Raw genomic sequence first — 14820 nt, 5'->3', positions numbered from 1 at the left:
GAGAAATGGGGGACATCTGTAATATTCTCAACAATAAAATAAATTTTAAAAACCCACAAAGGATAAAATAAGTGACAAACAAGGACCCAGCAATTCAACCGCTGGGTATTTATCTGGAGAAACCCCAAACACTAAATCGAAAAGACATACACATACATATGTTCATTGCAGCATTATTTATAATAACCCAAATATGGAAGCAACCTAAGTGACCATCAGCAGACGAATGGATAAAGAAGAAATGGTGCATATATACAACGGAATATAACTCAGCCATAAAAAAGAATGAAATCTTGCCATCTGCAACAACATGGGTGGACCTACAGGGTATTGTGCAGAACGAAATGTCAGACAGAAAAAGAAAAATGCCAAGCAATTTCACTTATATGCGGAACCTAAAAAACCCAAAATAAACACGCAAGCAAAACAGGAGCAGGATCATAGATATAGAGATCATTTTGACAGTTGCCGGATGGGAGGGGTTTGGAGAGATGGGCAAGAGGTTACAGCAGGAGCTGATGACCCTCCTGATGTCTGGCGACAAAGGAATTTCGGCCTTCCCTGAGTCAGACAACCTTTTCAAATGGGTGGGGACCATCCATGGAGCAGCTGGCACAGCATAGAAGACCTGAGGTATAAGCTCTCCCTAGAGTTCCCCAGTGGCTACCGGTCCAACACACCCATGGTGAAACTCCTCACGCCCTGCTCCACCCCAGCGTGGACGCCCAGGGTAACATCTGCCTGGACATCCTAAAGGACAAGTGGTCTGCCCTGTATGATGTCAGGACCATCCCGCTCTCCATCCAGAGCCTGCTAGGAGAACCCAACATGGATAGCCCATTGAACACACGCTGCGGAGCTCTGGACAAACCCCACACACAGCCTTCAAGAAGTACCTACGAGAAACCGAGGCAAAGCAGGTCTCCAGCCAAGAGCCCTGACCCCGGCTGTCCAGCCTTTCTCCTTGCGCTGTCTTTTTATTTTTTCCTTAGATGGTCTGTTCTTGCTTTGATTTCTGTATAGGGCTCTGTATCTTCGGCTGTGGTGTCATTTTTGTTTTGTTTCTGCTTTTTAACTTAAATCTGGTTGAGTCCCTGTGATGAACATATTAAATAAATACATTTTGGGTTAAAAAAAAAAAAAAGAAGTGCAAATTGGTGGTTATAGAATAGTCATGGCAGTGTAAGGTGTGGCAGAGGGAATATAGTCAATAATATTGCAGTAGCTATGCATGGTGACAGGTGGGTACTAGACTTATTAGGGTGATCACTTAGTAAGCTATATAAATGTCTAATCATCTGAGTTGTACACCTGAAACTAATATAATATTGTATTTCAAATGTAATTAAAAATTATTTAATGTCCAAAAAGGAATATGAAGCTAGGACAGGATCCCTTCTAAGATTATTCAGCAACTGGTGGGAATCAGGAAGGGAGGACATTTGGTCTGTTTGAGGTATAAAATTGCCTCATCTTAATCAATTTGTTTGCTTAGCTTATATCTGATATTTTCAAGAAATGTGGAAAATTCACTTGGAGTCTGTCAACATCTGCAATGAAAGAATAAACCATGAAAGAATTTATACAATGATGATGGTGATGGTGGTGGTGGTAATGATGATGTTGATGATAATAGCACCTGCCACTTATTAACTACTTATTATGCCCCTGTTCCTTTTCTAAGTGTGTTATGTGAATTCTCTCATTAATCTTCACAAGAACCCTAAGAGTTAAAGACTAAAATTATTCCACATATAGAAAGCAGGAGGCAAAGTACTGAGAAGTTCATTAACTTCTTCAAGGTCTAGTGTCTAGAAAATGCTAGAGTTGGAATTTAAATCCATTAGTGTGGTAACAGAGCTTACATTCTTAAAAATGATATGCTGACTCCCGGAATTATCCTAAAGTTAACTGCTCTTTGTCATTGTCCCTTATCTGTACATTTAACCATAAGCAAGTCCTTCTACTTTCAATTTTCATTTTCAGTCTAAATCTAAAATTAGTGTCCTATTGATACCCTTACCTCCCCTCTTGCTCGTAAAAGATGAATGCAACAAAAATAATAATTAAATATGAAGGTCCAGCAGAGAAAAGGAATCTTCTTCCAGGAAAATTAGGGAGATAAGTTTTCCTGTAAATTAGATTTGAAACTAATTAAAGTTATGTTTGGGAATTTGGGGTTGAAAGAGTAGAATCAAATGGGGCAAATTATCCCATGAAAGGCATAGTTTTCTTCTGCACCCTTCTCACTGTATCACTCTACTCTATATACTCTTCACTGTTTCTTCCAAGATTGGATCCAAGGGAAGAAAGCTTAGGGATTAAGAAGGACGGTGTCACATGGCCAGTACCATGCTCATCTGTTATTGGATTCTTATGGATGTCAATAGCAATTGCCATCCCTTACTCTAGTGGAACATTTTTTTCCTTCGGCAAAGGCCTCCTAACTGAAGCTCTTTCAACGCAGAGCACAGAGAGCACCTTCCCTGAATGGCCACTTATGTCTCTTCCTTGGGTCCAACATTATAATGGTCCGTCAGTCTTTGGAGGATTCTTTGCCCTTTCAGATAGCTATCTTTAGCAAAATTCATTTTAGGATGACCTCAGGCCAGATCTCATTGTGTGTGCTCAAAATTTGGTGTAAGTGGAACTTTCCCTTAATGAAGTCTTAATAATGTGTCTTTAGTCCACCGGACAAAACTTACGAATTTAGAAGCAACCGAGAAGTTCTATAAATTATCTCCTTGAAGCCCCCTAGCTTAGCTTGTAATGAATTGGAAGTAACCTCTCGCACCCACATCATTGTGAGAACACAAAATAAACACAGCGCAAAAACAAACCTCCTTCTATAGCCTCTTCTCAACTGACTCCTTCAGCCTCCTTCTCATATGACTTAGTTACCCCTTTGGATAATGGACTAGTGCTAGGTTGCCACAAGGAGGTCACTGTGTATTTTCTACATTGTGGACAAGGCTAACAAATTTTAAAAATGTAAAGGACACAACCATGAGTACTTACTATTTTACATGGATTTAGCTCTGTCTATAAGCTCCAATCTCAATGCCTATTCCTAACTGATTTTTTTTCTTTTCAGCCCTTATCATTTGTCCATCTTTTTTTTTTTTTTAATATATCTTTACTGATTTCAGAGAGAGGAAGGGAGAGGGAGAGAGAGAGAAGGAAACATCAATGATGTTGGTGATCTGCAATTTTCATTTGCTTTTTTTTCTATTTAAGTAACTTTTATTCTTCTTCTTAGTTTTTAAATTTAACTTATTTTAGACGTCATTGATCAGCTGTCCCCCGCACACCCCCACTAGGGATCGAACCTGCAACCCGGGCATGTGCTCTGACGGGGATTCGAACCATCGATCCCCTGGATCTTAGGGTGATGCTCAACCCCTGAGACCCGCCAGGCCGGGCTGTCCATCTTTTTAACACCTTCTATTGTCTACTAAATTTTCACTAACATAAATCCTGTTTCCTCACTTGTTTTCATGATTTGAAAAAAAAATAATAATAATGAAAATAAAATAGTTTCAACGTTCAAAAATGTGTTATTATACTTTCTTTGGAAACATCACTTTACTTCTCTTAGCTTCAGGAAATCCATTATTAAAGCCTGCAATGCTGATATTCTCTCTCTAGATTCCAGTTGTCTTGTTCTGTAACTCCATTTCATTTTTCTAAGTTAAAGGGGGATAAAAAGGGGTATTTTTAATACTGTCAAAAATAAGGTAAATTTAAAAAATAATAAGAATAAAAGTTACTTAAATAGAAAAAAAAGCAAATGAAAATTGCAGATCACCAACACAGTTATTTTTACTTTCCCAAATTACAGTATTAAGACACTGAGAGTGGAGCAGAAAATGATAGCATTTTTAGATGATAGAACATATGTCTGTTATCTCCAAAATGATGAAAAAATTGACCCATGGCTATAAACAAAGGAAGTGAACAGGCTTGAGAAACAAACAAATAAAAACAAAACAGAAAACAGATCAAATCATGCTAGCTACCTACATTATTATCATTTAACCTCGAGTGAAACTCTCTTTCCAAATAATTAAAACATAATTTCTATAAATTTATATTTCATTAATTACATTGAAACAGAGCATGCATCATTTTATTCCAAGCTGAAACTTATTTGCCATTTTGTATTTAAATGGTTTACATAAAAGAATTAGGAATGCTAAATTTTACTTTAAAATAAGTACTCTAAATAATTAAATTTTTAGTAAATAAAACAATATGCAGTTGGGGTTGAGACTTCATGTCATATTTATTGACAACCATATATATCTCTTTGAGATTTAATTAGTGCTACCTATCTTCTACTCCCAGATTACTGAACCAAGCAAATAACTGAAAAGCCTACCATTTCATTTAGCTAACTAGAGCATTTACTTTGATATCAGCCCACCTCCCCTACTTGTGTAAAGTGCAAAGGCCTATCTTTCTTGTTTCATTTCATACAAAGGTTTCATGTTTGCATCCTAATTTTCTAACCTTGAGTGCTGGGGTCTTCCATATATTTAATGAAGTCAGCTAATAAATCTCAGTTCCCCTTGAGTAAGCAATCCTACTGCAGACTCAGCTCTCTCTCCTCAGACTTTCCAGGAGCCCAAATAAGATTTGTGCTCTGACAGGAAGAGCATTTACTTTATCAGAAAGCATATTAGGGTGGGCATGTCTCAGCATAATGTACACCAGAATCAGAGGGGATGACTAATTTGTTCTGCTATTAAGCAGGTAATAAAATGATTTAGGCATGTAGATATGAAACAGCCAGTACTTTAAGAATTATATGTAGCATATTTCATCCTGAATCTGGTCAAGTCCCAAACCTCTTATGTATTAAGTAACATTTGCAGGAAAGGCAAGGCTTTACCCAGAACTTAGAAATGTTTACCTGAGATGAGTTAAGATAATAACTAAGAATTACTTAAAGGTCGTGTCAATTAAGTGCATTTTGTAAATTTTGTTTAATACTAGCCTAGATCTAGTCAGTTTCTTCCACACTTAAAGGTGGTTAAATATAGAATATTTATTAGAATTTTATTCTAAGGAGTAACTTGATGATCATGAAGATAATTGTTAATGTGTGTGCATGCATGTGGGCTTATGTACATGCAGAAACACTAGTTTAAAAATCTGGTTTATGATTATGAGATAAACAATCTCCGCTAGGATTGTAATTTGGTACAATCCTTCTTGAAATAAGTGGAAAATACATATCAAGAGCCTTAAAAATGCAAATCTTTGAAGTGGCAGTTCTACTTTGGAAGTTTAAGTAAATATCCCGAAAAATCATCAATGATATTAGACTAAGATGCTCATCACAGAATAATATATAATTAGAATAATTCTTGAAGTACTCGAAATATTAACAAGAGGAATTATTAAATTTTAACACATTCAGAGAATAAAATATCATGCTATCAGTAAAAATTATATGTTCAAAGTTTTAACTTCATGAAGAGAAACATATACACTAAAAGTTTAAAATGAAAAAGTCAGATATGAAAATCAATCTTTTTAAAATACTAAATTTGTTTATCTCTGGTTGAGAACTTTTTATTCTCTTTAAATAATTTGCATTTTATGTTATAATGAAAATGTGTCTCTTTTGTAGTAAAACAAATATACTGAAATAAACATGATGTGAGTTGATTTGATAAGAGTGTACAATAACACCTTACAGATCACATTTCATTAAATCCAAGTATTTATTAAAACTTTCAAAGACCTTTTTGAAAGCTGATCAATTATGTGGACTGAGAGGGCCATAACTTTAGAAAAACTGTTTAAAAATAACTATAGATGATTTTTCAGACCTAGTAAAAGTCACCTTAACTTTATGAATGGCACCTACCTATGCTGTTTATGAGAAGTTTTATAAAGAGTTAACATCATTTCATGTTTCAAGGATAAAAGTATTTAGACTCTTAAATTAACTTTTTCCAGAGATTTTTTTTCCTTTGGTTTCATATGGTTGTTCATCACTGTGAAGGTAAGTCATACAGTCTTTTTGTGTTCAATACAGTGGTTTCAAAGCACAGTAAAGAACCAAAATGTCTAAGAATCAAATATCATTCATAAGCCTTGTGAATTATGCTTTTGGAAAAAGTAAAATCATGACTCATTCAAATATAAAATGAACCATGTTAAAGATTTTCTTCTTCTTTAATAAGAGAACTAATAGACTGTTAAGACTGATTCGAATGAGAACTTGACTTGAAGGAATTAGCATTCTGCACTGGGCAAAATTCATTTTCCTTGCTATGGTCGGGAATCATGTGTATTACCCTCAGTTTTCCACAAATTACCCTCTACCCCTAAACAGTATAAAATAAACTAGACAATAGAAAGTAATTCAAAAAATCAGATACAGCCCTGTAGTCTCCTTTGCCCATTCTCAAGTCCTCCACAATTTTCTCTGACAGCCTCAACTATTATTTCTCATAAATTTAGGTAGAACATTAAAATTTTTCAGATAAGAAAACATGTATTTTATATCAGAACCAATATTTATATCTCCCATGAAAGTATTTGAGCTTCATCTTCCATAGATCATAGACTTATCCCTCACCACCTGTGCCTCTAGATTGCTGTCTCCAATTTCCCCCCTTTTTCTCTATAATTAAAGCAGTACATCAGGCTTCATTTAAATAATTGCATGAGAAGTATGGAGAAATCGTCCATAAGGGACTAGAATAAAGCACAGATTATGGTTTGGAGTGTGTCTGCTGCAGTGGCTGGCATATAGTACATGCCAAATAAATGTTTGGGGAATAAAAAGTGGAAGACTAAGAAACCCTCTTCTTATTAGGATCCCTTAGGAAATACAGTGTAAAGAATATTACACTTCCTAGAAACAGAATTAAATTATTCCGAAAGTATATTTAATTATAGGGAAACCTGCTACTACAAAAACAAAAAAACTACTCTGCAGTAAGGAAGCACCAAAGAGGAGTAACCTTATTTCAAGGTTGGAGTTTTTAATGGAAAGTATTCCCTGTTACAGGACAAGTTGCCACTAAATTCCCCTGCACGTTAGGCTCTGAAAAATTAGAAGAAATTTTCTCAAAAAAAAGGGACCACTAAGAATATAATGTGGGAGGCTGATGAGAGAATGGGCTGAATCAGAGGTAAGTATGTCTAGATGGCAGAAAGTGCTGGAGGAAACAGCTCCCTTTTGTTTGGGAGCAGAAAGAGCTGTGGCCCCCACAGAGGAGGTGGCGCAGTCACTGATCCTATGTCCACTGTGCCACAGAAACAGTATAACATCAAACAGGTGGCACTCGTATAACATTAGCAGTAATTAGGAGTGGCGTAACATTCACATGCCAGGAGTGAGGGATGGCGGCGGCAAAACCAGCAGTGCTGACATCCAGAAACCATGGAAACTCTGGTATATTTCTCCCTCCCAACAGTCTAAACAGAAATGTGAATACAAAACATGACACATAAAATATGTGTGGAAGCGGCTAGTCCAATTCCTAACAAATGGTATATGTCATAGATGTCTCTATTTGAGCCCAAACTGTAAATTTTCCCAAGGCTTTTTATCACACAGCGTTGGTTGCGTCTCGGGATGTGGGAGCTGTGTGCATCTCAGATGCTCTCCCCGGCCTCCTCAGCTACGGAGACTGGGGGGAGAGCTCCAGTGAAAAGAGCCAAGGTTCCTAGCCAGCCGGCGCAGGCGGGCCTCGGAGCTGCCCTGGCAGTTGCCCGAGGGCCGAGGGTCATGTGTGCTTGTGACTGTTTCTATTGACAAACCTAGAATTAGTCACCACCCTTGGGTCTCCATGCCTCCTAAGTAGCAGCAAGGAAATCAGAGACTGGAAACCTGAGAAACTGCTCATCAAGTCTAATCATGTTGATAGTGCATGAAAAAATGGCATGTGTTGAGTGGGGAGTATTTTAAATAACTGTATCCTTTTAATTTCATGGCCATGGTTTTCGGTATCCAGTGGATATGGGTTGCCCGCTCTCCTGGCACCGTGCCCCATGCCGGCTTCTTTCATCTTACATTTTAAAACATGCTGTGCTAAAGAATGTAAGCCGGGATCACTTCCATTAGCCTCCAGATGCTGAGGCAAACCAATATCTGGCTAAGACCCCTGCTAATATGACCAACTTTGCTCTCCTTCCAGCACACATACGCTGCTTCTCCACTAAGCAAAATTGTGCTAAGTACAAAGATTTCTTAGCATTATAGAATTTTCTCAAATTCCCACTACGTTGAAGACCACAATGTTATCTTTTACTCGGAATAGGCATCAATTTCCCAAAAATACATGTACAAAGTTTGTCAAATCAATCTTGATATTTTTGATATTTTTAAATTGGATGTTCAAAGGACCCCTTCAAAAGGCCTTCTAAAATCTTTCCAGTTTCTCATTAGATAAAACCAGCTCACCAAGTCTGTTCAAATCATTCTAATTTCCTTAGGATCCCATAAGGCTCTTGGCAGAATTTGACATATCATGACTTGCCTCATGCTTCTAACCCTATATAATATGTTCTCTGCTTGTTGATTATATCACTTCTTTTGTGCTTTTAAAAAATGGATTAACATATCTTTGCGAAATCCTGTAATGACCAATCCCACCCCACTCTTAAGCCTTATATTCTCTTGGAACTACTCTGTTCATTTTTGCATGCACATCAGAAACAGATGAGAGTTACAATTTCATCATGCACTTGCTAACAGCTGTTATGTTTTTTATTATAACCATGTTTTTGTTTGTATAAAGTTGTATCACGTTGTGGTTTTGATTTGTTTTTCTGATAGCTAATGATCTTGAGACTCTTTAACGGGCTTATTGGATATCTATATATCTTTTCTGGAGAAAGGTCTGTTCAGAACATTTGTGCATTACATAATTGGGTTGTCTTTTTATCACTGAACTTGAAATTGTATCGATATATCCTGGAAACAAGTCCTTTATCAGATATATGGTTTGCAATTATTTTCTCCGGTTCTGTGGGTTCTTTTCATTTTCTTTGTGGTACTCTTTGAAACACAAAGGTTTTTAATTTTGATAAAGTTCAATTTATGAATCTTATATTCCATTGCTGATGCTTTCAAAGTCATATTTAAGTAGGCATTGACTTATCCAAGGTCACTAATATTTACTGCTATATTTTCCTCTGAAAATTTAATAGTTTTAGTTCATGTAATTCTATATAATTTTATAATTTATATTAAGGTTTATGGTTGATTATGGTATGAAGAAGGGATCCAACTTCATTGTTTGACATGTGGGTATGCATTTGCCCCAGTATCACATATTGAAAAGCATATTTTCCCCCATTAAGTTGTCTTTTTTTTATTATTCAAAATATTACTGATGTCCCTTTTTTTCCTCCATTGATCCCTTCCACCCCTCACCCACTGCCCTCCCTAGGCCTTCACCACACTATTGTCTCTGTCCAGGGGGTTATGCATATATGCAAATAGATTCTTTGGTTAATCTCTCCCCACCCACCCACCCACCCACCGCCACTTTCCCTCTGAGATTCGTCAGTCTGATCCATGCTTTCATCTCACTGAATCTATTTTGTTCATCAGTTTATTATGTTCTTTAGATTCCACATGTAAGTGCGATCATGAGATGCTTAGTTTTCTCTGCCTGGTTTATTTCACTGAGCATAATATTCTAGTTCCCTCCATGCTGTCTCAAAGGGAAGAGATCCTCCTTTCTTACAGCTGTGTAGTATTCCATGGTGTGAATATCCCACAGCTTTTTATCCACTCACCTACTGATGGGCACTTGGGCTGTTTCCAGATCTTAGCTATTGAAAATAATGTTGCTAGGAAGATAGGGGTGCATACATTCTTTCTGATTGGTGTTTTGAGTGTCTTAAGATATATTTCTAGAAGGGATGGCTGGGTCAATATTTCTTCTTTTTAAAGCAGTCCTTTTAACATTTCTTGCAATGCTGGTTTGATGGTACTGAACTCCTTTCGCCTTCTTTTATCTTGGAAGCTCTTTGTTTCATCTTCAATTTTAAATGGTAGCCTTGCTGGATAAAGCAGCCTTGGTTGCCTGTTATTGCTTTTCATTACTTTGAGAACTTCCTGCCACTCCCTCTGGCCTGAAGAATTTCCATTGAGAAATCTCCTTTCAGCCTTATGGGGGTTCCCTTTTTGGTCACTGCTGGTCTCTCTCTTGCAGCCCTTAATATTCTCTCTTTGTCTTTAACATTTGCCATTTTAGTTATGATGGGTCTTGGAGTGGGTCTTTTGGGGTCCTCTTGTTTGGAACTCTCCATGCTTCCTGAACTTGTGTGGCTTTCTCCTTTAGTAGCTTAGGAAAGTTTTCTGCCATTATTTCCTCCACCAGGTTCTCTATCCCTTGTTCACTTTCCTCCCCCTCTGGAACTCCTCAGAGGCAAATGTTTCATTTCATAATGTCTAAGGTTCCCTTAAACTGTCCTCATGCTTTTTAAGTGTGTTTTTCTTTTTGCTGCTCTAGTTGAGTGGGGTTTTCTACCTTATGTTTTAATTCACTTATTCTACCCTTTGCTTCTTTGAGCCTACTTTTAATTCCTTCAAGTGTATTCTTGATATCAGATATAGTATTCTTCATTTCTGCCCGGTTCTTATTTATTGTATCTATATATTTTTTCGTGCTGATGAAGGTTCACTAAGTTCCTGGACCTTCCTGAAAAGTGTCTTGTGGTTCTCATTAATTTCCTTGAGCATCTTTATAACCATTACTCTGAACTCTATTTCTGATAAGCTGCTTAATTTCCTCTCATCAAGGTCTTTTTCTGGAGATTTTTCCTCTTCTTTAGTTTGGAGGTTGTTTCTTTGTCTCCCCATTTTAGTGACTCTTAGTGTCTCTATCTGTATATTAGATATATTTGCTGTCTTCCAGTCTACTGGGGTGGGATTTTGCAGTGTGTGTCTGGTGGGGCCCAAAGATGTATTTTCCTTATACTTCTGAACTATAAGCTCTAGGTGTGTCCCTTTTGTGGGTTATTTGAGCTCTCCTATTGTGATTGGGTCTAGATTGTTGTTGACCTATTCATGGGAGGGCCCTCCTATCAGGTTGGCTAACTGTGAGGCTCAGCCATAACCATGTCGAGTGAGCTATTGTACAGATGCTGACAGGGCAAAACAAAAACTGCTGGGAAACAAACAGTAACTTACAAAATATCTTCACCATCAATGAAAACAACCCAAGAGAAAGTAGAATTGGAAGAGTGAAGCGAGAACACAAATGCTAAAGCAAAAGGGAGAGAGAGAGAGAGAGAGAGAGAGAGACAGAGAGAGAAGGATATTATTGCTAATAGTAAAAAAATAAAAAAAAATAAAAATAATAAAATAAAAAGTAAAAAATAGAGAATCTACTGGGAGGTAAGTAAGAGGGGCAGAGAAAAGATTCTAAAAGGAAAGAAAGGTGAGCAAAAAAATAAGGGTAGAGAGTCAGAATAGGAAAATGGTTGAAAAAGAAAAAAGAAAAATAAAAGAAAGAGACAAACGCAAACAGACAAACAAAAAGACAGGAAGATAAAAAATAAAAGGGAAGAAAAAAAGAAAGTTATGTCAATGGAATAAGAAGAGAGAGAGGTGAAGCAGGAGCAGGGAAGGAGACCAATAAGAGATATGGGGAAACAACAGAGAAAAGCAATAAACTTATTGGTTATAATGACACATATAATAATGGCTTAATATCCACAATATGTAAAGAACTCAGACAACTCAGCACCAGAGAAACAAAGACCTGAATAACTGCTTCTCCAATGAGGATAAACAGATGGCTAATAGACATGAAAATTTGCTCCATGTCATTAATCATCAAAGAAATGCAACCAAAACCACAATAAGACATCACCTCACACCTGTCAGACTGGCTATCATCAGTAAGTCAGTGAACAACAAGTTGGAATGCATGTAGAGAAAAGGGAACCTTAATGCACTGTTGGTGGGAATGCAGATTGGTGCAGCCTCTGTGAAAAACAGTATGGAGTTTCCTCAAAAAAATTAAAAGTGGAACTGTCTTATGACCAAGTGATTCCACTTCTGGGGATTTATCTGAAGAAACCAAAACAGTAATTTGAAAGAATATATGCACCCTCATATTCATTGCAGTGTTATTTACCATAGCCAAGATATAGGAGCAGCCCAAGTGCCCATCAAGACTCTACTTCATTCATTTCAATTCTGATCTTTATTTTTTTCTTCCTTCTAATCACTTTGAGCTTTCTTTGTTGTTTTACTAGTGACTTCAGGTGTAAGTTTAGATTGTTTATTGAGATTTTTCTTGTTTCTTGATGTAGGCCTGCCCAGGCATGAATTTCTCTCTTAGAAATTTTTTTTGCAGTGTCCCCTATATAGGGTGTCCCAAAAAAATGTATACACAATTTTTTTCTGATAGCTCGATTGACGTTTCTTTCTACTCAGATTTAACCCATTGGAATTAATAATAATTCAAAGTGTGTATATGTTTTGGGGGACATCCTGTAATTGACGTTGTTGTGCTTTTGTTTCTATTTTCATTTGTCTCATTTCATTTTTTTGAGTTCTTTCTTGATTTCATTGTAAACTCATGTTATTTAGCCTTCATGTGTTGTGTGTGTTTTTCAGATTTTTTCTTGTAATTAATTTCTAGTTTCATACAATTGTGGTCGGAGAAGATGCTTGATATGATTTTAATCTTCTTAAATATACTGAGATTTTTTGTGTGTCATAACACATGGTTTAACCTGGAAAATGTTCCATGTGCACTTGAAAAGAATGTGTATTCTGTTCCTTTGGGGTGAAATGTTTTGAAAATATCAACTTAATCCCTCTGATCTAGTGTGTCATTTAAAGCTGCAGATTCTTTGTTGATTTTCGATCTGAAAGATCTATCCATTGATGAAAATGGAGTGTTAAAAATATCGTACTATGACTGTATTCCTATTGATCTCTCCCTTTATGCCCATCAAGATTTGCTTTATATATTTAAGTGCTAGTGTGTTGGGTGCATAAATGTTTACATGGGTTATATCTTTTTGTTGGATTGATCCTTTTATCATTATGTAATATCCTTTTTGTCTCTTATTATAGTCATTGTTTTAAAGTCTTTTTGTCTCATATTATCATTGCCACCCCACCTATTTTTTAATTTCTATTTGCATGAAATATCTTTTATTAATACCTTTACTTTCAATCTGTGTATCTTTTATTCTGAGGTGGGTCTCTGGTAGACAGCGTATATATGGTTCTTGTTTTCTTATCCATTAAGCCACCCTATGTCTTTTGATTAGAGCATTTAATCCATTTAAATTTACATTTTAAGTGATTATCGATAGGTGCGTATTTATTGCCATGCTATTCTTTATAATTATGTCCCCCCCCTTTTTTTTTTCTTTCTTCTTAAAGAAGTTTCTTTAACATTTCTTGTACTGCTGGTTTGGTGGTAATGAATGCCTTTAGCTTTTTCTTGTCTGGGGAGCTCTTTACTTCTCGTTTAATTTTAAATGATAACCTTACTTGCTAAAGTAGTCTTGTTTGTAGGTCCTTGATTATCATCACTTTGAATATCTCTTGTCAATATGTTCTGATGTGAAAAGTTTTTGTAGAGAAATCAGCTTACAGTCTTGTGGGAGCTCCCTTGCAGGTAACTTTCTTTCTCTTGCTGCTTTTAAGATTCTCTCTTTGTATTTAACTTTTGACATTTTAATTATGATGTGTCTTGGTGTGGGCCTCCTTGGGTTCATCTAGTTTGAAACTCTCTGTGCTTCCTACACTTGTATGTCTACTTCCTTTGCTAGGTTAGGGAAGTGTTCAGTCATTATTTCTTTGAATATATCCTCAATCCCTTGCTCTCTCTCTACTCTTTCTGCCACTCCTATGATGTAAATATTGTTACACTTGATGTTGTGCCAGAGGTCCCTTAAACTACCCTCATCTTTGTAAATTATTTTTCTTTTTACTGTTCTTATTGGGGGTTTTCTGCTACCTTGCCTTCCAAATCACTAATTAGATCCTCTTCTTCATCTAATCTGCTGCTCATTCCTTCCAGGGTAATCTTCATTTCAGATGTTGTATTCTTCATTTTTGTTTCTTTTTGATGGTTTCTATGTTGTTGTTGTTTTATGATTACTATCTCTTTTTAAGTTCATCCTCCATTTTTTGAGCACCCTTATAACCATTGTCTTGAGCTCTGTATCTGATAGATTGCTTGCCTCCATTTCATTGTGTTTTTTTCTGGGGATTTCTCCTGTTTTTTCATTTGGGGCATGCTTATTTGTCTTTTCATTTTTTCTGTTACTATTAGGTAGACCTGTTATGTCACTCAGTCTTAGTAACCTTACATGGTAGTTGTCCTGGGCGGGGGGGGGGGGGGGGGGGGGGGCTTAGGGCTCAGTGGTGTATTCTCCCTGAACACCTGAGCTCAGTGCTTCAGAAATGCCTTTTTGTTGGTTATGTGAGCCCTCCTGTTGTAATTGAGTCTTGCATGCTGTTTTTCCATCCATGGGTGGGATTAACCCTCAGGCTGGCTGACTATGAGTATCATTCTTGACCACAGTGTACAAGATGCTATGCTGGGACTGATTTCACAAGACAGAATTTGACCCATTAGGGTCTGATGACTGCCAAGATGTCCCCTTGGCTATATTGTCTGTGGAGCTAATTGGGTCCTACTCTGATATGGTCTGAAGCCCACCATCATTTGTGTTGCTTCTGGGCTCTCTTGGGAGGGACATTGGTGTAGGTCAATGTCATATGCTGCCTCAACTGTTCCTGGACTACATTTTTGATGCTACAAAGAGATTCAAGATATGTGGCTGCCTCCATGGGGCCTGGCTCTG

The 14820-nt window shown here is 36.9% G+C and overlaps 1 pseudogene; it reads left to right on the top strand.

The window, feature by feature from the left end:
* Window positions 1-518: 518 nt before the first annotated feature.
* Window positions 519-981, top strand: LOC107543084 (ubiquitin-conjugating enzyme E2 C pseudogene; annotated as a pseudogene).
* Window positions 982-14820: the final 13839 nt, after the last annotated feature.

Source organism: Miniopterus natalensis, chromosome 12 (genome assembly GCF_054644295.1).
Source record: "Miniopterus natalensis isolate mMinNat1 chromosome 12, mMinNat1.hap1, whole genome shotgun sequence".
Taxonomy (NCBI): domain Eukaryota; kingdom Metazoa; phylum Chordata; class Mammalia; order Chiroptera; family Miniopteridae; genus Miniopterus; species Miniopterus natalensis.
Note: the sequence above shows the minus strand (reverse complement) of the source record. Positions and strands in the feature narration are given on the sequence as shown.